Consider the following 23,227-nt stretch of genomic DNA (forward strand, 5'->3'; position numbering starts at 1 on the left):
GAGAAGCAAATCTTGCCTTCAGGGCAGCCCAAGTTGAATTTGAGCGATTATCTTAATCTCGGACAGTTTTTGTTGTTGTTACTGAGTGTTTCTGTGCGGAGTCGAGCTCAATTTCTGTGCGGAACATTTCCAAATGTCCCCACCGAATTTGCCTCGCCAACAAAAACATCTGAAGAAGAAAGAAAAAAACCCTCAATTTTCCCCCCAGGGAAAATTGTTTTCGCCATCGCCTTAGGTCGCTGAATCCCACAACTTGTTATTTTTTTGTCGGGGCAAGTAAAAATCGTAGCACCGCCTCTGGAACGGGACAGAGCAAACACCAGCATGGTCGCTGTGAGTTCGCCTGTCGTTAATCATAAGTATAATTGTGCATTCTGCTAATTGCCACGGAGAGCCAGGTGCGTTTTTTATTGTTATGATAATAGAAGGTAATGATGACCAGAGATTGGACCCCCAGCCCCCCACGTGCAAAGTAGAGTACGAGACAATCCCCCCCCCACCCCCCCCCCAAATTGAGATTTGGGCTTACTCCGGACTGAGGAATTGAGCTGCGGTGTTGTAAGTTTGGAGGGTGAGTCTCTGATCGCGATTGCAGGTACGCAACTGCCCTTCAGAAGAGGACCTTTGAAATAAAGTGTCGCCCTTTCACAAACCCACCCACCCTCCTGGTGCTCAGCTGTTGTGGAGTCGCCATCCTTCTCCGGAGAAACAGAACACACAACGAAGAGTCCACTACTCATCATCCCCGAACTTTATTATTTTGTGTTGTTACTGTTGCTGTCTATTGTTTATTGTTGTTGTTCATTTGTATTGTTGTTGTTATTGTCTACATACCGAACTGCCCCCCCCCCCCTTGCAAGGATTCACCGCGGGAGGAGAGGGACACGGAGAAACCGGCTACACCAAGCAAGCCCCTTGCTCAACACTGGTAAAAAAAAAAACTGTTTCACTTCGTCTGTGGTACTCGAGAAAAATCGGTATCAACCTAAGCTAGCATACGACTTGAGTAGCAGTGATTTATAGTTAAACCCTCGCTACGCGCGCAGGTTCCGGAATCGCGAATTTCGCATACTTCACGAGTTACTAAATGTATACCAATTCCCGATTCGCGACACCCGCCCGACTCCATTATTCGCGAGTTGTACTACCGACACCGGGGAGGTGTGCGTCAGAATGTTGTTACATTTTAAACGGTCTTGCGATGGTTACGCTCGCCACCTCGGCTGCCTGCGTGGCTACCTGCGTTGTCCTCAAGTCTCGCAGTAAACCCACTCTGAACTATACACACTTTCAGTCGGCTCGTTTATACATTTCGGTATAAGCGAGTCGAACTGTGGGTCCATTTAAAAACAACGCGAATGCAACCAGTGAAAAATGTTTGCGGCTAGCGCTCTCCCAGGGTGCTAAAATAACAACTGTGCAGCGTTGTAATTATCCAACACCATGCATCTCTCTGAGTCCTCCTCCTGACTTCCTAGCCATCACCACCACTTTCACCGTCGTCATATCATCATCAAAGATAATACAAACACACATTGTTCTTTATAATGTATTATCTGTATTTTGATTTAGTGTGCTGATCTTAAAGGTGCATTGAAAAATGTGATGCTCCGACTGATGCTCCTGTTGTTTGTGGAGTGACTCATGCAGCCAGCTGTGGCTCTAGGGTTTGGTGTTACATGTTTTTTATGTACTTTATTGTAAAAATTTCGGTCACAGCTCCTATAATCACTGTTACATTGCATTTATGGCTTTATTTTGGTGATTTCTAAAAGTTTTTTGGTTTGGCCATGTTTTTGTTTATTGTAGTACGGCGTTAGACTGATGGCCTTAATCTAAGTTTTGTTGTTGTTGTGGTTGTTGTTTGACTTGCATCCCACTGGGATTTTTGCACACATCGTTGGTGTACGGTGCTATTTCAGGAATATTTTTATATTTTTTTCCTGTATTTTCTGTTTGCACAGTTACACAAAGTCACTTTAAGATGTTTTCTTGTTCGTGTTTTTGTTTTTTTGTTTGTTGCGGTTGCACCCGATTCAAGAGCCGAATGGCTCACAGGGCTATACCAAATAAATGAAACAATGTAGTCATTGTTATTAAACATTTACCATACCCACCCCCATGTTCACTCGTACCCGGAACGTAACCCCATTTTTTCCTATTGCAACAAGGTTTCTGCAATCGCGAATTCTGCATTCGCAAGCGTTTTCAAGAACGCAACCCTTGCTGTATTTTTTCAGCTGATACGAGAGCATTAGTTGATAACCCCTCGTTTAGACATGGGTATCGCAATAAATCACCGTTATTGGCCACGTAAAGATATTGAAACCGCTAAAGTTATCGCCATCTCTGGTGGTACGAGATAAAATAAATGATCTGGCCTGGGCTCACAGACAAAGTGCCTTGCAGAAACCCCGCGGAAGGACGCAAATGCGCATGTTACACGACTGAATGAGTACAAAATCAAGTTTGTCTTATGTCATTATGGGACTGCTCATTCATACATTTTTCGAAACATTTCCCAGTTTTCTCAAGGCCCCACATTGTAAATTGTGACCTCCAACCATCACGCAGTCAATCTACCAGTTGTGTTCATCCAACACATGAATGCACGATGTTCTGTTATGAAGCATCGATGACCCGTACTCAAACTGTTATCGCAGCTGCTAAACTCCCATCGATATAAACGGCTCTGCTGCAAGGACAAACGCAGCCCAGGACACCAGTGGCGGCAGCTACAGGACATTGCTTGGAGGGAATGTGCAAACTCACAAGATTAAAAACAACACATTTTAATTTACATGAAACCGTGCCAAAATTTCCTGCAAACAGGATAAACAATGAATAGTGTTTAGTCAACGTGGTATATATGTTTTGTTATTAATTCTGAGATCCCTTCAGCCATCAAATTCACCATGGAGGTGGAAAAGGATGGCAAGTTACCATTCTTGGATGTTTTAATCGAAAAGAGACCTGATGGCTTAATGGGACACTCTGTCTACAGGAAAGCTACTCATACGGATGCTTACCTAAAAAGTGACTCCCACCACCATCCATCCCAGAAGAATTCCCTCATCAAAACTCTACACCATAGAGCTCGTTGTATTTCCGACCATCACTACCTAGCCAGTGAACTGGAGCACGTACACCAAGCCCTCAAGAAGAATGGATATTTCAGACTACACAATCCGTAAAGCTATCACCCCAACCGTTGGGAAAGAACCTTCTGAGGACCCAATCAAAACCATCACCTTGCCATACAAAATAACGAGCAAACACAAGATCCAGGTACGATTCAACACAGTACATACAATTCGTGATATGATCCCATCTGTGAAGGATGTGATCCCTGACATGCAATACCCCAGTGTCTACAAACTAAGCTCTGTCTGCGGCAGCAGTTACATTGGGAAAACTAAGCGACATGCCTCGGACTGGGTTCGTGAACATAAGGTAGATCTGAAACACGGTAGGACCAATACCTCAGTTGTGGCTGATCATTATTTTAACACTGTGGGCACACACGAAATTGATTTTGCCAAGCCGAAGGTACGCTGCAAAGCCACTGGCTATCAGCAAAGATTCGTTCATGAAGCCATCCAGATATATATACCCAGACACAATTTCAACCAAAAAGATGGGTACAAACTGAGCAATCATTGGAAGGATATTATTAACCACATTTAAGTCATAACTGGCTGTGATGTTCCCAGCCTACCACCTTCTGATGTTAGTTGTTATTTTCGGCTCTCTGATTTTTTACATTAACAGATTCAATTTCTCACCAACACAGCTACCACGCGCGCCATCCTCGAGGCTGCTGCTTCACGATCTGCCATTAACATGCTGATCTCTCACATTAACATAGCCACCTTGGCACACTCGCCATGGAGGATGCTCGGTGATCTTCTATTAACATGCTAATCTCTCACATTGACATAGCCACCTTGGCAAACTCGCCATGTAGAAGTGTCGGCGATCTTGCATTGACATGCTAACTTTTCCTGGCAGCCCTCTGATTGGTGGAAAGCCCACCACCGCCGCGGTCGTCCACCACTTGCATTGGCTGCTGACATTTGGGCTACGCCCATTTCAAACCTTTGTAAGCAGTAGTCTTTAGAAGCTAACCCCCCTTTTCCTGATGATGACTGCTTGTGTTGCGATCGAAACGTCGTGATATTATTATTTGTATTATTTTTCTATCTACGTGGCTTCACTGAAAGACCAAAAGAATAGGAAGGAAACGTTTACGCAAATTTTTTTCAGAGCTGGGCTGATTATTTAGAGAATGGATGTCTCTACCGGCGATCATTTTGATTCCTCTACTCATCGGATAACACAAAACTAGTTGAGGGAGAGGGGACGGATAACACAAAAATATTTAGGGGGAGGAGGGGGGGGGGGAACTTCTCCACACGTGCCGCTGGACGGGAGGTGGGGGCTCGGTGCTTGGTTACTTCATTGGAATACTTGGCGTGGCTTGCAGGAGCAGGATGTGTAAGGCAGGTGCCATTTTTAAACAGGCCCCATAAAACAACAAAAAATGTACTGGTAAATTACACGTTCAATCTGCGAATTGGAGCATCGACTAATCCCGCCTATCTGTAGATATTTGTTTTATATGGAGAATGGTGCAATTGACTTCACTTAACACATACCACAAACCCACAGGGTCCACTTAACTACGTAAACTTTTGTCGCATTTTCGCACAATGCTTCACAGCATCGCGTCGGTACTGTTTACACTCACAAACAGCTCAAACAGAGAGGAGTGCACGCGAACACGTCTCCTCATTAAAACAACAACAACATCAATATGGATAAGTGTGCGTACAATAATCGGCCAAACCAATTTAACACGAATGTGATTCGCACGCAGAGAGACTGGCTGTACGAAGTCTATTCGCAAGGATGATTGCGCTGCGAGAGCTGGTTGTCGTGGAAACGAGTATCGTTCTATTGCCTTGGTTAAACATTGACCTGCGAAATCCTAGCTGTCATACAAGCGAACGCTGCGTACAATATTATTGCCCGTGCAAGACACTCGGTCATGGCAGCCTACGCGTGTCATTCTTTTAGGATTTGCACAGCAACGCTAAAACGGCAATTACACAGAAATGATGAGCATTTATTGCCCAATTGTTTTTTTTAATAAAATAAAAAAACGAATAAGAAACCTATTCGTGTATGCAAACCATTAGAGGCGCCCAACACCTACGGCCAAATGGCACGGAATACATCGGATCTCATTATATCCCACAAGCTAAGCCGGCTTGAGCCTGGATAAACGGTGGCATCAGTGACCACCACCATGCGCAGAAGATAGTTGCTATAGGCATTGTGGGCAGAGAAGATCAACTTTTCTCTACCACCCCCAAGCTTCCCTCACCAGCGTGAAGTATAGTCAAATACTCCTCATGGCCTTCAAAAGCACGGGGAAGCCCTCATTCAGCAGTCGAGTGCAAACGAGCTGGACGTCTGCATAGCTCCTCCACATTCACCACCGCATTGACACGCCACGGTGGCTAGGAGATGTTAACTGCCTTGCATTGTATACAGGACGTCGTGGGTTCGATCCCGACCCTGACGTCTGCTGTGCATTTGGAGTTTGCGTGTTTCTCCCCATGGTCGCGTGGATTTTTCTCCGGATCCTCCATGGTTTTCCCCTCCACATTTAGAAGCGACGTGTTTAGAGTATGTGGCTGCTATAAAATGTCCACGTGATAAGCCATCGTGGCCAAATCGCTTCTGAAAAAGAGCTGTATTGCAACACGACCGTGGAAATGCCAATGCGTTATGGAGTCGGTAACGTGTGACACACTCCTCGTCGCATAATTGCGACGCTTTATTGATGGCATGAGCTATAATTATTATCGGAATACCCCTGCGTGAATGGTAAAGGTGCAGCCCTACAATGGCTCACTTCGCTCCAGTGAAAGAGAGCTCTGGAAGCACCCCCCAAGTGGAGGTGACGTCAGCTCGTTTTACGGATAAATACCTCCGACAGGACAAACGCGTGCTCGAATGTGGAACAGAAGTCATGGGTATGCATAACCTATCTTGTTTTCTTATTGACGAAGCTTGAGACTTGTTAAGGCAGAGAGGGGCTGCTTGCATAGCTCCCGAGGTAAGAGTCGCGTGATTTTGAAGTGAAAGTAATTTGCGACTTCAAGATGATGCATCGGCTGGAGTTATGTACGCGACTAGTATGTTTAATTATACCAATTTACAATCCTCGTTTTAATCTGCAGCTTGGGATGACAGGCCTCCTCCCAATGCCGTGTAAGTCGGTAGACGTGTTGGACGAAGCTTCCCCATGCCGCTGACTGGACGTTAGAGCTCTCGATGCATCACAGTGGTTAGCGCACTGTGGGGATATCACAGTGCGCTAACCACTGTGCCACCGCTCCCTATACCACTGCACTGCACAAAAAGCCGCATAAATAGCAGCAATAGCTACAGAATTGCAGTTAAATACTGAAGTGTCTCTCGGGTTAAAAGGAATTTTGGTGGGTATAATTAATGTTTACATGGTTGACATCGTTTAATGCAATAATCGTTTCGTAAAGTTGCTGTGTTTACTGCCGGATGCAAAAGGGTCATTTGTGTTTGGAATAAACAAATTCGAACGTTAAAATAAAGTGCCCTAAAGAGGGACCGAAAGAATATCACGTGGTTTTCTTTAAAAAGCCATGTCCAACACGTAATTAGAATACGTTGCTCTGCTCACTGCCAACGTTTATGATTGATATTATTATTGTATTGTTTCCCCAGAGGTATGAATTGTAAGGCAGCTATATTAATTAAGACTGTTAATATTTCGCATTGGTGTGGTTATGACCACTGCGAGAGTTAAATCGAGAAAAGTAGTTTCCTTTCATTTCTGTGAAATTCGCTGGGCATTAATAATTACCAAACGTCTCTGGATTTTGAGGCTCTGTGGAATTTAGAATGCACTTAAATCATTGGGATCATTTTGAAAAAAGAAGCTATAATTGTATTTTACAATCGTGGGGATATGGTACTTGCAGAAAATAACCATGAGCTCGCGGCTTTAAATGTAAACTTTTTTTTTATCAGGTAAGGACCACTATGGTACTCTTTTTCAGAAGCGACCCGGCCACAAAAAAAAATAATCGATCAACGAAGTGGCTTATCATTTGGAAATGTATAGCAGCCAAATACTCTAAACGCATTTTTCTAAATGTGAAGGGAAAAGCCGGAAAGAACATGCAAACCCCAGATATTCAGCAGGCGTTGGAATCGAACCCACGGCCTCCTGCACACCAGGCGAGGTAGATAACATCTCGCCACCACGGCAAGATGAAGAGATGTCTTCTGGAAGATGATTCTGAACTACAGTATTCCTTCGCTATTCATGAGGGATTCATTCCAGTGATGCTCGTGAACCTGAAATGAATAAATTAGCTATTAAATACATGCCAATTATCATAATAACACGAACAAATAAGATTGCTTATAAACATAATGTAAATAAATATGAAATTATTAAATAATAGTTTATAAATTTACTTACCCTACATTATGATGATGCTGCCCGTCATCACTTTATCTCATCACTTTCTGGCATAACTTTCTCGCATCGCATTATCTCATCACTTTCTTTCTCTCTCGATGTGGCCGTGTGGAGTTCCAGATGCGATTTGCAGATAGCCAAAACCGCGGAGAGCAAGTTCGTGAATAATGAGGAAGTACTGCATATTAACACACATCTTCCAGAACACAACGTATATTCTCCAGATCATGAGACATCCCCACTTGGTGAAATCGTGCATCTTATAATAAGGATAATATGGTAATAGGCTATACAGTGGTCCCTCGGTGGACAGTGACATTGGTTCATGTTTTTTTCGGTTAACGTTTCGCCTCCCATAAGACCCCATGGTTTCGATTAACGTAATAATGTTGACTAACGGTCACTTTTTTTACGTTGTGGATGCCGGAGCCAATTTCGGCCAATCAGAGCGCTCGTAAGTGTACTGAGCCATGCCCTCAGCGAATCAGCGACGCCCACCTATAAGCGTTTAGACCTCGGCAGGCTTTGTCTACATTGCGTTTTCTGTTTTGGCAGTGGAAACAAGCTCTCTTTTTAATCCTATATTCGATTAACAGTCATTTTGGTTAACAGTAGTTTTAATGGAACGGATTAAAAACGTTAACCGAGGGACTACTGTATTTCTAGATCTCCCGAACGCCATGTTGTTCAAGGAAAATGTTTTGACAAAAACTCCACCGCACTGGTCAGTGCAGGCTGGTGAAGCAGGGATGGGGGGAGGGCAGGGGAAGTAGGGGGGCAAGAACCGGTCTAGACATCAATAATTGCCACTGATGTTAGCCTTGGCCGCGCATCAAATTCAAATCACTGGGTTCATCGAACAATGCGTTTTAACCACACTGCACCAGCGCTCTGCCCTGTTCCTCGGTATAGCTGCGACCTAATGAACGAGGCTGATGGTCATATTAGAGGCTAATGGGGACGGCAAGAAACGTGGAAGAATACGCGTGCTCCATTAGAGCATCCCGTCTGACAGCACATTTTCGCAAAATTAATTCCCTCGCCCTGTGCACGGCAAATCAAGGAATCGTGCACGAACACGGCTTCGTGATTGGCATCGCACGCCGCGACATTTAACGACGCATGCGGCTCATCAGAAAAAAAAATTGAGCTGCATCGTCGGTATGAATCAATTACTCGACCTTTGTTAAAATATATATTTAAATATTGTCACAAAATGTCAGGAATCGGTTCAATACAAATCGGATTGAATTTTTACATTATGCAAAAATAACAAATGCCTGCCGTGGTTTAAGTGGCGTGCACACCGGTATTACAATCCAGACCGTGTCTAGTTCTGCCGTAGCGTGGTTAGATGGGCGTTCAACACCCGAGTGTAGGTTACGTTATGTTGTGTTGAGTTGATGTAATAAATAGTGTTGCTCCCAAGACAACGTCTGCGACTCAGTTGGACTCAATACACAGGCAACGTCCCATGGAAATACATGAACCTCATCAATTAGGCTCTAGAGTTCAGTTCCAATAACAGAAAAGAAAGATAGATATGCTCTGACACCCACACTAGAAAGGGGTTTGGTGAGGGACGTTTTAAATGTTTGATGTTTCAGCTGAAGCTTGGCAGCGTTGTGTTTCATGGATCCTTCGTTTGAGAGAGACTCAATTGACTAATGTTTGACTCACAGTAAGGCTTCTGGCTGACCTCTGTGTCACAGCGAGATGTGATTAAGGCAATAGATCCTGTTCAATTCATTAATAAAATGTAATATATATATAAATCCATACTCGGTGTGATTCATAATTACACATCTCTCCCGAAATGACTTTATTTCTCCAAAAAACGAATGGTCGGCAGCCAGAGTGAGGAGCAAGCAATCAGGTTGCATGTTCAAATTCTGGTTGGGGTTTGACTCAGCCCATCATCGTTTCGGGATCTATTAAACGATTACCGATTTGTGGGGAAGTTAAAGGCGGTTGTCCTATGGGGAGACTCACCTCCGCCATAGGAACAAGGAATGTCCACATACTGACTGTGAACGGGAGATGAGCACCAAATGCCTCAACTTGCATTTGGACAGGAAATCACTTTGACTTGACTCGTGTGCTCGGTTAGCAGATGTTATTGGCAAGCACATGCCATGTAAACTCTAGAGCCCTGTGCAACACAAAGATCAATATTGAATGCACACTCATTATGCATTGTTGTAGAACATTCCGTCTACGCATATAAACAATGTACGCGCTTTTTTTCCCATCAGCCTTTGCAGACAAAATATGAACCAGCGGAAGTGACCAAATCCAGCTAAATGCACTCAATCCCAACAACTATAAGTAAATCAGAGTTAATCCCGGATAGTACTTGGACGGTTGACCATTGTAGCTTGCCAGGTGTTGTCGGCACGTGGGTCCAAGGTGTGGCCAGGAGATGGCGGTCCTTTTGTTGTCCCCCCCACCGCACCTACATTTAGCGCGGTTGGCTAACGTACGGTGCGAAGGAAGTCCAACGTACGTACATAGAGGCAAGCGGTTAAATGTTGTCGCACGTAGCGCCCCCCACCCCCCGCTCCAAGCCGAACGCGAACGGTGGCGGGAGAACAAAGCTACGAGGTGGAGGTGGGGAAAGCAGCGTCCCACGATGTCCTTCCTCGACGAGGCCGATCGACTTGCGCGAGCTTCCCGCGGTGGTGCCTTCGAAGGGCCATCCTCGTCGTCGCCGAGGACGTGGGAGGAAAAGGGCAGCACTCTCTGAAGCCAGCATCCACCGCGCGTGATGCATCGCCCAGAGGCTCGGCGCTACGCTGCGTACGTGCCGACTATTTGCACGTACCGTAAGACAAACAAAAACACACACGCAAAAATAGCTTCATTCAGGGACTTTTACTGGCAGTGGCGTGCAAGCGCGAATGAATGAAAATGCAGAAGTCACGGGAATGAGTAAAATTGAGTTTTAATTGCGAAGAAAATCCGCACGTGCACGTGACGTCTACGGGAGCTCAAGTTCAGTAGGGCGCACTTTTGATAGGTGGGAGACAGAGGCGGTTGTTGTTGCTGCTGCTGCTGAATGGCAGTGTTAGTTGCTGCTCCCAAAGTTGTTTCACGAAGACGCCTGAAATCGTTACAACACCACCCTGCGTGCAATCACCTATTGCACGACGTTATGAGTGGACGGTCATAAAAAGCAACGGTATGGAAAACAGAGCGGCTGTGCCAATGCAAAAAATGGGATGGGCTTGAGAATCCCAGATCTGTTTCCAAATGACCTTGTGAGAAGGCCCTCAGTGTGGAAATCCAGTTGAGTTGATCACTCGGAAGTTCGCCTCAGGCAGCCTATAGGCGCGACGATGAGCTAATGATGATGGTGGCGGTGATGATGCATTAGTTAATAAACGCAGCATATGTTAACTTCGCTCGCGGACATTACGGGCACCCCTACGCGACCAGTCGGCAACGGCCAGCGTGCTGGTCGCAAATAAACACGACGTTCAAAGATACATTGCCAATTACCAGGTGAGGGCTTTGTCAATGCGCCGGCAACGTTACCAAAGAGCCCTGGCCTGTGTCTTTCAGTCAAAATTCTCTCGTTGATCATCACGCTTGATTTTAGTTTTTTATCCAACTGTCGAAGACAAACTTTTTGGTTCTTTCGGTAAAGTCACGTAGAATGAAAATTAATATAATAATAGAATACGACGTTTCGATTGCAACACAAGCAATCATCATCAAGTCCGAATGAATGAGAAATAACAAACCTAGTAAACTTTTAAATATAATGCAATACAACACACATAACAGTCAACACCCTACCTGGTTGATTAAAGTTCTTCCAAAGAGCCAAAGCAGTCACGAAAGCTCCAAATCAAATGTCAAAGACAAAGTTCCCCGGCATAGCCTTTAACAGACTGTTGGGGCAATTTCTGTTAATGAGCACCTATGAAAAGCTGGCACTGTGGCACACGAGGGGGTGGGTGGCCAACACCACGCCCGGCCGCCTTTGTCTCTCTCGTGGCAATGTTTACACGCCGCAACAGGTACTCATTTGAGGTTGAGTCGACATAAGGGAGACTCAGGACCAATTCAAATAATCGCTACTGGCTTTTGGCCGTGAGTGGGAATCGAACGTCTGGTCACCGGGTTCGTAGCGCACCGAACTAACCACTACACTACCGCTCATCAATGTCGACTACCATTGACAAACATGAAACAAAACGCTTTGTTGTTGACACATACTTTCATGAATAGCATTAACATATTGCACCTATCAGACACTCTCACTCACTATCGCATTCCACCTTATTCTGCCTTACCTACCCCTGCAACATCAGCTCTATTCCCAGCCCCTGTCCCTCCATCCATTCCATCGCCTTCCTCACTGAACGCCGTCGGATTGCATCGTAAAGCGCCCTGGAAAGAGCGCTATATCAATACGAAATAGAATAGAATCCACACTTGCATGCGAGAGTACTGAATATCAGCATTTATTAAACTGGCATAATTCTGTATGTTGATATCCTTGCGTTATCTTCCATGCTGCCAGGCCAAACACACCTCCATGCATTGCCCGGGACCACGTTATCTACGGAAGTCATTTTATGGGTCAGACCCTCAGAGGTTGGGTTCAGAGAGGTCTCTCTATATCTGTAGCACCCGCGTGTGTGTGTGTCTTTATCCACAATATCTTTTGAATCCCTTTGACAAAACCCAGTGGGGGGGGGGGGGGGGCAGTGGGAGCAAAAAATGCAATTTTTAAGCTGAGTTCGAGGCCACGAAATATTGCTCTTCGTTGCTTTTTCGGTCGGGAAGTGAATGGACGGATTTCGCTGATACATCACAGGGGGGCGCGGGAGGTGTGCGCCACGATGACACAGCGATCGCTCTGTCGGGCGCCGCCGTGGCTTCGTGCGTCGTGTCGCGCGTCTCCTTCCTCGCGGCTTCGTGCGTCGTGTCGCGCGTCTCCTTCCTCGCGGCTTCCTGCGTCGAGCGGGTTGGCGTGCACCCTGCGCCCGTGATATACCGCGGCTTGCAACGTGATCACTCGCGCTTGGCTTGCACATCGCCCCTCCGCTTAAACTCAATGTGTCCATGCGCGGTGCGGTCGACGTTGCTTTGCTTCCGACTGGGCGGCAGGGTAGTGGCACAGTGGTGACACTCATGCCTCGCGGCAAGAAGGGCCTTGGGTTTGATGCCTGGTTCGTGTGCCTCTCTGTGTGGAATTTGTATGGTCCCAAACCCCCCCCCCCCCCTCTGAATTTTTCGTCGGTTTCTTCCCATAGTGAAACACAACAATAAAACCCATTGTAACTGGTATTGGCCACACATCCCAATGCTGAATGATTGCTTGCGATTTACTCAATTTGGTTTACACGCAGCAAAAACACCACCACCACCACCCCCTCTTCTACTGCGAAACGTGGCAGCACCCTCCTGAAAAGGAGCCTTCAGAGTATTCCCTGGGTAAAACCAAGCATCGCAATAAACAAAAAATGCATCTAATGGCTGCTATAATCAACTTGAAATTCACAATATAAAACTAAGTGAGAATAAAGACAGGGCCTTGGTAGCACATTGTGGACGATTATACTTTGTGTTCGTTTCATAACTGATCCAAACGACCGGAAGCGATGCAACTAAATTTGATGTCACTTCCACACATTTGCTGCCAAAAGTGGCCTCACGTGACGTCAACGTAGTCACCTTGGTTACGACACATTGTTTGGTGATGCTGCTGCTGGATTGGCAGCGGTGCACAAGCACACACAGCAAACTCAACCCCATTCATCAATAATGCTCTGGCCTTAAAATCGATAATATATAATGGACAATGTTTTGAGCAATGGCCCTTCTTCATGGCACATAAATAGAAAGGCCAGAGAGGTAGAGTGAGTGGATAACGGGTTGGAGACAACACCTGACTCAACTAAAAACGTATATGTTTAAAATGTATTTCTCTCTTTAGTTATTTTCAAACGTCTAAGAATAGTTTTTTTTTTACCTTTCTGGCAATAAAAAAATTGTGTTAAGATGTTAAAGCACCAAAGTGAAACCTTTTGCAAGCAATCGTGTCTGCATTAAGCACATATACTTGTGATGAACAAGTATATGTGGTAAACAAGCATTAGTGGTTAATGCAGAAATGATCCCTTGCAAAAGGTTTCAGTTTGGTGTTTTAATAGCTTGACACAAACTATTTTATTGTCAGAAGGGGTGAAACCAATTCTTATACTTTGATACTGCCAAGGGAGGTACCGTAATTTTCAAACGTCTTTCTAACTTCATCTTCATTCCTCAGTTGATGTTAAACTATTTCCGCCTTTCAATGCATAGCGCCCTGAGAACGATTGCTTAAGGGCGCTTTCTAAATGTAAATTATTATTTTCATGGGGCTTCATGTGAATTTATTTTAAAAATGTATTTCTGATGACCAGTTTTTTTCTTCATTTGAATAGTTACCGATTAGTGGGCTCTTAATTAACAGGCAAACCCTTCACTAATCAAAGAGTATTACTCAATAAATGGATTTGTATTAAAATTCAAATCATAAAATCTTGCTGCCACATTGTTCTGTTAGGAAGGAGACACGGAAATGCATTACATCATGCAAATAGCATCTGAAAATAGATCTAAAATTTGTCCCAAAAAAATAAGAAAATCTGACATTCTAAAATATGAAACCAATCCGTAATACATACAGTATCTGTATAGTGTGAGAGATAATAAATGTGCACGAAAAAATGTATGAATAGAGATGCTAACATTCAAAACAGCTGATTCGTAGAGGTCATCTGAGTCACAATACTGTTTGCATTTTCCAGCTGCAAACATTACTTATTTAGCAGAGGAAGTTGAAATTGTTTTCGAAAAATTTGACCTAAATGACAGGAAAGATCGGTGACCATTAAAGGCAAGAACGTGAAGAAGGAAAATGCCAACAATTTACGGGCACAATCAGAAGCATCTTTCCATAGACATACAAACAAGCTCCTCTGTTTACCCGTGTGAATGTTAAATGTGAGTATTTATTCAGCGAATGCTATTTCACGCGACTTCCCACGGCCAAAAATACCAGATGTATTTACTATATACATAGACGAATGAATGCACGTCCTTTGAGTTTACGTCAGCCCACCGAGCCACACAGCCACTTTGCAGCCTTCTCGTCCTCCAGCACGTGCAGGGCACCCGGTGAGTCGATGTGCATTGTGAGTGTTGCCAGCACCCAGATGCATTTGTCTCCCTCCATCAGGCACGATATTTCATGGTCCACCCTCAACTGCATCCAGCGCACAAGCCACGACGGATCCACAATTGTAAAGAAAACATTAAAAACTCTCCAGTAGAGTGCGACTGTGGTCATCCGGATCAGACCGTACGACAATTTAACGATCGACCAATGACGAAGGAGACGTCACAGCGGTAACACTCCACTGCTCCTGACGCGGTTGGCTGGGCCTGACCACCCGAATGTGAAATTGTAGCTGTCGCCTCTGCGTCTACACTAGCCACACGGAACAAGAAAAAAAGGCACAATGTTCATGCATCCCGCTCAGTAACAATGACAATGATTTGTGTTTGAAATCGCACCCTGTACACTGGGGGGGGGGGGGGGGGGGCGGGGGGGGGGTCTCAGAGCTGCATTACATTTGGGGACGATGCATTGGATGCATAATCCCAATTTAGGAATGTGCTTTTATTTTATTTTAGATAGATCCAGAGATTTGAAATAAGAGCTGGCAGAGGTTTGAAAACCTCAAAGATCCCCTGTGTAGCTTCATCGTGTTTCGGTCAAGTGCCGTTAGTGAGCACCTATTGTTTAAGGTGTTGTATGGTGCAAGAGTGTTGTCAGCGCCATGTGCTGATGTTAACACACCGCATCCGGTACTCATTTAAGGTTGAGTTCACCTAAGGGAGGCTCAGGACCGGTTCTGTTTCTGATATTATTATTCACCACCGATGTTATCCGTGGGCAGGGAATGAACTCTGGCCGACGAGTTCATCGCGCAGTGCGCCACCCACTGCACTATCTCTCCCGACACAGAGACGAAGATCCATCTCTAGCAGCGGTTCCTAACCTTTGTTGCAGCCCTGCACCCCTTTGGTTCTCAGTCGTTAAAAATGTATAATGTTAATACATGCATACGGGTTTGATGAAACAAAGTAGTTGTACTTATACGTGCCCAGTGCTTAATTTGTGTTTTCGATTATTTTACCTTCTAAAATTATCTGGCCATGCCTCGCACCCCCAGAAAGGGCATCTCACACTCCCAGCGGGTGCGTGTACCCCAGGTTAAGAAGAAACACTGCTCTATAGCCTACACGAACTGTTGAGACGAGTGCTGTTCGTCAGCACCTATACAGACGCCACAGCGCACATGGGGGTGGGTGTGGCTAGTTCCATGCCCAGCCACCTTTGTCTCTCCAGCACTGATGTTTACACACTCCACTGAGAGGGGCCCAGAACAAAGTCCCGTTGTCACTCACCACTGACGTTTGCCATGGCACAGGAATCCAACTCGCACACCTGGGTTCGTAACGCAGTGCGCTAACCATTGTGCCACCCTCGCAGCACACGCGACACACACAACAACAACAACAGCCACTCGCCACTAAGTGGCGGTGACGCCACCACGGCGATTGTGCCAGGCTATGTGCACGTTAAGGCCACGTGAAGTGTCGAACGCCCACTGGCAGGAGGTCACGGGACAGACCCAGCAGGTGCCATGGGTCGACTGATTGAGATGAATGGCCGATGCACCTCCTGTGCCCCCTGTGCCAACAAAGATAAAGACCCCCCGTATAGCCTCAACAGACTGTAGGGGCAAGTGCTGTTAGCGAGCACCTATGAAGGCCGGAACGGCACACGAGTGGGTGGGTGACCAGCACCACACCCGGCCGCCTTTGTCTCCCTAGTGGCGATGTTTACGCGCCGCACCAGGTACTCATTTTAGGCTGAGTTAACACACACAACAACAACAACAACCGCCATTCGCCACTAAGTGGCGGTGACGTCACCACGACGCTTGTGCCAGGCTATGTGCACCCTGAGGCCACGTGAAGTGTCGAACGCCCGCTGGCAGGAGGTCACGGGGCAGACCCAGGTGCCACGGGTCGACTGACTGAGATGACACACACACACACATCCCGTCACAAACACAAGTGCAGGCAGTAGCACACACGCACGCAGCACATTAAAAGGTAACAAAGGTAGCATCCCCTTTGATTGCCCCGTGCGAATAAATGATGGATAAGTGCCATTTCTTTTTCCGTGTGGAAGTGTTGAAAGGGTGCCTGCGGGCAAACAGAGATATAAATAAAATATCCGCTTGTGTTGGTTGCTAGGGGGCTAAATAAAAAAAACGTGGCGAAACCGGGGATCTTCCCAGACTATTAACACACGAAAGGCTATGTCTGCCGGCGAGGTCATTCCAGCAGCAACTCCCGAGTTCAAAGCCACTCCTCCAAGGAGGATGGGCACGGGCCGACTTGCCAACGACGGGCAGGGCTTGACTAAAAACAACTAAAAACTGTTTTTTGTATCTTACCAGGTAAAGCCCATTGGAGCTGTTCGCTCTATTTTTTTGCTTTCCAGAAGCGACCTGGTCACAAATAATTCGCTCAGCGAAGTACCTTACCGTCGCGTCGAATGTATAGCAGCCGAATTGCTCGAAACGCGTGATGTTGTTTCAAAATGTGGAGGTGGAAAAACCGGAGGACCCGGAGGAAAATAAAATTCACGCGACCACGGGGAGAGAGACACGAAAACTCCAAATATACAGCAGGCGTCAGTGCCGGGATCGAACCCACGCCCTCCTGCATGCTAGCAGTGCCGGATTAAGATTTTGTAGGCCCCTGGGCTACATGTACTGTGAGGCCCCCAGTGATATTTGCAAAAGTTAAAGAAAAAATAATGTATTTTTACAAGGCGAACTACAAATAAAATTCAGCATTCACAATTGAAATAACTTTTCACTTAATCTCTGGAGGCCCTCCAGCTGGCGGAGGGCAGCTGGGCTGCAGCCCCTAGAGCCCCCCGTGCCTTAATCCGGACCTGCTTGACATGCCAGGGCGATACCATCTCGCCAGCGTTGCTTTAAATGCCGCGGACAATCCCGAACTTAGACCGCTCACCCAAAAGGGCACGCGGAGCATGAGAAGAAGAAGAAGAGGAAGAAGAGGAAGAAGAGGAAGAAGAGGAAGATGAAGAAGAAGAAGAAGAGGAAGAAGAGGAAGAAGAGGAAGAAGAGGAAGATGAAGAAGAAGAAGAAGAGGAAGAAGAAGAAGAAGAAGAAATCAACGTTCATAAGATTCTGAAGAAATGCCCAAGGCTCAGGAACAACAACAATAGCATCAACAACAACAACAAGAAAAGTAATGCCACATCAACGCTCGCACGGTGAAGATGACACAGTAGTTGCGTCCCCTCAAGTGTTGCTGTCACAACACGCACGCTCGACATGTTTGACGAGGAAGGCGACCTCTGTTTGTGGTGGCATGGGGTGCATGGGATGAGATGGCGGTGGAGGGAGGCGTTAGGTTTGACGACGATGTAGTGGAGCGTCTTGGTGTAAGGTGGGTGTCGCTGTGTTTTTATGTTGACCAAACAAAAGTAGTCGGTTTCCTTTGATTGTCTATCATGCAGCTCCGCTTGAAACATTCAGTTGGGTCTCCTTCGCGGTTTTTCACACGTTCAAAACTCATTTCTCGAGAACTTATTTCCGTGTGTGTGTGTCTTCAGTTTGTTGTCCTTCCCCCTCACCTCCGATGAGCACGGTTGTCTGTGCACGGTGTGCGAAAGAAGTTCAACTTACGTGCATGCACATCAACCACGTGGTGAGTTCTGTACAACACGCAAAAAAAAAACAGAAATTGCAGCGCATCAAAAACCCCGACATACAACCAAACGATGTTTCCCCCCTGTGAATCTAATGCCCTGCAAAGCCTCCCGTCCAGGTCTACCCTTGATCTCTCCATCCTTCTTGAGCGCGCTTCCCTGACCACGGAGCAAGGATATTGGTGGCTTTGCTGCTGCCTTGCTTTGGCAGCAGCACCAACATCACTACCTCAGCCCCTACACTACCTTAACCCCTCTCACTACCCCAACACCTACCACTACCCCAACCCCTACCCCAATCCCTCTCACTACCCCAACCCCTACCACTACCCCAACCTACCACTACCCCAACACCTCTCACTACCCCAACCCCTACTACTACCCCAACCCCTACTACTACCCCAACCCCTACCACTACCCCAACCACTACCCCAACCTACCACTACCCCAACACCTCTCACTACCCCAACACCTACCACTACCCCAACCCCTACCCCAATCCCTCTCACTACCCCAACCCCTATCACTACCCCAACCTACCACTACCCCAACACCTCTCACTACCCCAACCCCTACTACTACCCCAACACCTCTCACTACCCCAACCCCTACTACTACCCCAACCCCTACTACTACCCCAACCCCTACCACTACCCCAACCCCTCTCACTACCCCAACCCCTACTACTACCCCAACACCTCTCACTACCCCAACCCCTATCACTACCCCAACCCCTCTCACTACCCCAACCCCTCTCACTACCCCAACCCTTATCACTACCCCAACCCCTATCACTACCCCAACCCCTATCACTACCCCAACCCCTACCACTACCCCAACACCTCTCACTACCCCAACCCCTCTCACTACTCCAACCCCTACCACTACCCTAATCCCTACCTCTAAACTAACCACTAGCACTACCCCTAACCCTATCACTGCTCCCTACCCCTATCACTACCCCAACCACTGCTCCGACCCCTATCACGACCCCTATCACTACCCCAACCCCTCCTTAACCACTCCCACCTGCCCTCCTGTCACCTTAACTACGCCACAATAACAGCCTCACTCTTTATCTCAACCACTTTCGTCGTATGGCATAATTGTATAATTGCCGTAAGGCTGTTTGGAATGAGGCGCTGCTATACCAATTAAGATTCGAAGGTCCACTGCCAAACACGTCGCCTATTTATATATTTAAGGGGATGTTGTTGACGGCTGTGTTGAGTTTTGATGATTATGTAGCGTATCTGGTGCAAGATTTAATCCTAGGTTTCACCCCCTTACCTCTCAAACCCGCACCTTCTAGAAAGTGTTGTTTTTTTTCTTCCTCTCAGCGATCCTTTTAATTGCAGGGGGCCAGGTGGCGGAAACCTGCAACCACCCGAGGTCGCAAAAAACTTCAGGCGCACCGATGTATTTGTACGGCCAACGCGAATGCACCAGCTGTAGACCCCACTCGAGTCAAGTGGTTACTTCACCTGCTGTTTGCCTTGACACGCATGAAGACATCGTAACCGCGAACACGTTGCTGCCACACCACGTGGTACTGACAAGCGAGATATCTGGTCTGGGACCTCGTGGACTCAATGCACTACCGCCGTGCCCCGCAAGTTTCCATGCTTGGCCACCTGATCACCCACAATGCATCTCCTCCCCTTTGTGCAAAAAAAATAATAATCTCCAGTCGTAATGTCGACCATCATTTCTACGCTGATGACGCCCATCTCCGTGTCACCGCTGACTCCAAGTGCCCAGCCGCATCCTGTCACCATTGATGTGACATTGTCACCCATCATCGATGTCACCGTCATTGATGGTGACCATGGATGTCAATGTGATCTCACCATCTGTGCCACCAATGTGATGTTACCATTGATGACAATGTCACCATTGATGTCAATGTGACTATTGATGTCACTAATGTGGTGTCACCATTATTAATGTCACCATTGGCCCCACGAGCCCAACCGAAGGGTTTATAACTCTCGCATCCTGCATTGTGCATACTTATGATGTTCAACTTCTATCGCACCGTACATAGTCAACCATGATAATCGGAGGTGACTTGACGTGGTCTCATTCTGGATCGAGTCTAACTTCCCTCTGCTGTATGCTGGGAACAGGAGAAATACTCCTGCACGGCAAAACATCGACTCGCATTGAAAGCTCCGGCTTTGAGTGTGCACCAAATCTGCGACGTTGCGCTGGCGACGAGTGTTGCAGAACCTCAGGGTTGTCACTGATCGTGAGCTCTAGTTGTCGTCCCACGTTACTCACCTCTTCGTAACATCTTCTGCGTGCAGCTATTAACTCGCCCGGGCTGCCGCCGATAACCTCGTGCGTGCCTCGCAACGCTCTCCTCTGCTACCTCCACAGACCCCTCACCGACCAGTACCCCTCAACTCCCCACCTCTCTCCCTACCTGCACCCCGTACCTCCTTGTGCCCCTCACCTCCCCACATCCCTCACCTCCCCGCATTCCTCACCTCCCCACATTCCTCACCTCCCCACCTCCCCGCATCCCTCACCTCCCCACATCCCTCACCTCCCCACCTCCCCACATCCCTCACCTCCCCACATCCCTCACCTCCCCGCATTCCTCACCTCCCCACCTCCCCGCATCCCTCACCTCCCCACATCCCTCATTTTCCACACGACTCATGATCTAAAACGCCACTGCCAGACTCCTCGCCTGCCAGTGACATAGCGTCTCCCCAATGCTCCAATCCCTCCACTGGCATCCAATCCAACCCCGGATCGATTTCAAGATCGCTCTCACCGTCTTCAACATCCTCCATGGGACCCGCCCTTGCCTGCCTCTCCCCAATCATCTAACTCGACTCTATCCACACAACTTCTTTCTTTCGTATGGCTGATGCAGATGCAGAGCAACGACTAAAATGTCATTCAGGTGGTTAAGCTCAGACAACCGCGTCAGGAGCAGCAGAGTGTATGGCGTTAATGGCTCCTTCGTATTTGTGTATCGGGCCATTCCGTCGTTATACGCTGTACGGTCTGTTCTGGATTGCCACAATCGCACATTATTGGAGATTTTTTAATTTTCCATTTTTGCATCAGGTGTCCGCATCTACTGCTATGGTTTGTGCGGATTCGGTTTAGGGTAGACTATGAGCTTTTGTGTAAGATAAAACCCAGGGGTCTGGGTTTGTGTTCCAGCAACGAAGATTTATTTTTGTTGTGGCATCAATCTTCATTTAACCTTCACTCAAGCCTCTCAGTCTCCTCTGCTGCCCTCGATGTCTGGAACTCCCTTGCCCCGACCCATGACTCCCTTTGAAAATAAATAAATGTTTTCCATCTCTCTGTACAGCCTCTCGAGATGTGGCCGCATTGAGGCGCTATATAAACCCACGCTGTTTTTTTTTTAAATTGAAGTGCATTCCTTGTCAAGTCGCAAAGAGAATCACTGCGTTTTACGGCACACATGGTTACATTCGGACATCGTCTTATGATTTAATATAAAAGTAGCATGTGTATCATTTATGTAATATCAGCAATTCTGCATAGCACTTAACAGTAAATATATAACATTTTAGTTTACCCACGGCCCTCCACAGTACTGAATGAGTTTAATTAATTTTTATAAAAATATATATTTTAATGGGATAGTAGTAGTGTAATGCTGAGTGCTCTGCACTATGCATACAACTACCTGCCATGTATGGCCCAACACGACAAACATTAGTGGTTGATGTCTGAACCGGTCCGCCCCTACTGCCCTGCTCCCCTTCACCAACACACGATTACAAGCGGTGGTGAAGCATGGTCAAACAACCCCCACAACAACTAACATAGTATGGAGAAGACTTCGGCCTTCATCATTCAGCGGTGCATTGGTATCAACCCACACTAAATTAAGTGCAATGTAAATGTTCCATTCGCCGTTAACAATAACCAATGCAAGAAAAGAAGATAATGAAATCGCGAACATCAAATCGTATTCCATCTCGTACACTTTTTGCACATTAAATGAATTGTGTGTCAATATCAAAGCTGAATCTTAAAATCAATCGGATAAATGCACGCGTATTCATTGGCATCGAGAAGCCTTTTGAGTGAACTGTGGCTCACGAAGATTCACACGCAACATTATAGGTGCACGAACCCAAGGGCTTCGGTGCCTGACAACAGGAAGTCAATTACCAAACCGTCGTTCACATTAGCGCAACGCATTTTTTTGTTACCGAACGCAAAATGCGCAAATGGAATTTACACACCAAAGCCTCTTTGAAAATCATGGTTGCAGTTGTTTGCCACGGTACAATAATAAAATACAACCACTCATCCGTTGGTTGGCTCGATCTGAAGAGTGGACGGACTCAAAATGCCCGCCGCTGTTTTTTTTTTTAACACAAATGCTTGTTGATTTAGTTGGTCCTCACTGCTGTTTTAACCTGTCCCCATGGGTGTCTGGAAGCTCTCGAAAACCAGCTGTGTGCGAGAGTCTGTATTTACATTACCCGAGCGGATGTCTGCCAGCGGAATACATTTCAGGCGAGTGCGGCGATGTACATATATACACAAATTACAAAAGTGTCTTCACAGAGGGACATTAACATGGTGCCTAATGAGGACCAACGGCGCGTGAAAGAGTGATGCTCACGCGATGGGATTTGTTCGGTTCCCGCAAGCGATGGTCGTTCGTCGTGTGCCACGTGCCATCCTGTTAGGACAGAGCACTCCCAGGATCAGTTGAACTCCCACGTTTGTAATATCCGCAGGCATTTCGTCGCGTGTTATCCTGTGCGGTGAAAACAAACAAAAAAAACAGCAGGAAAATATAAACACGTGCGTATAGTCTTGAGTTTATTTTACACACAAGTGTTCCGCAGTGCTTAATG

Source organism: Petromyzon marinus, chromosome 44, assembly GCF_048934315.1.
Source record: "Petromyzon marinus isolate PM22_M1 ecotype Great Lakes invasive population chromosome 44, UKy_Petmar_22M1.pri1.0, whole genome shotgun sequence".
Classification (NCBI taxonomy): Eukaryota; Metazoa; Chordata; class Hyperoartia; order Petromyzontiformes; family Petromyzontidae; genus Petromyzon; species Petromyzon marinus.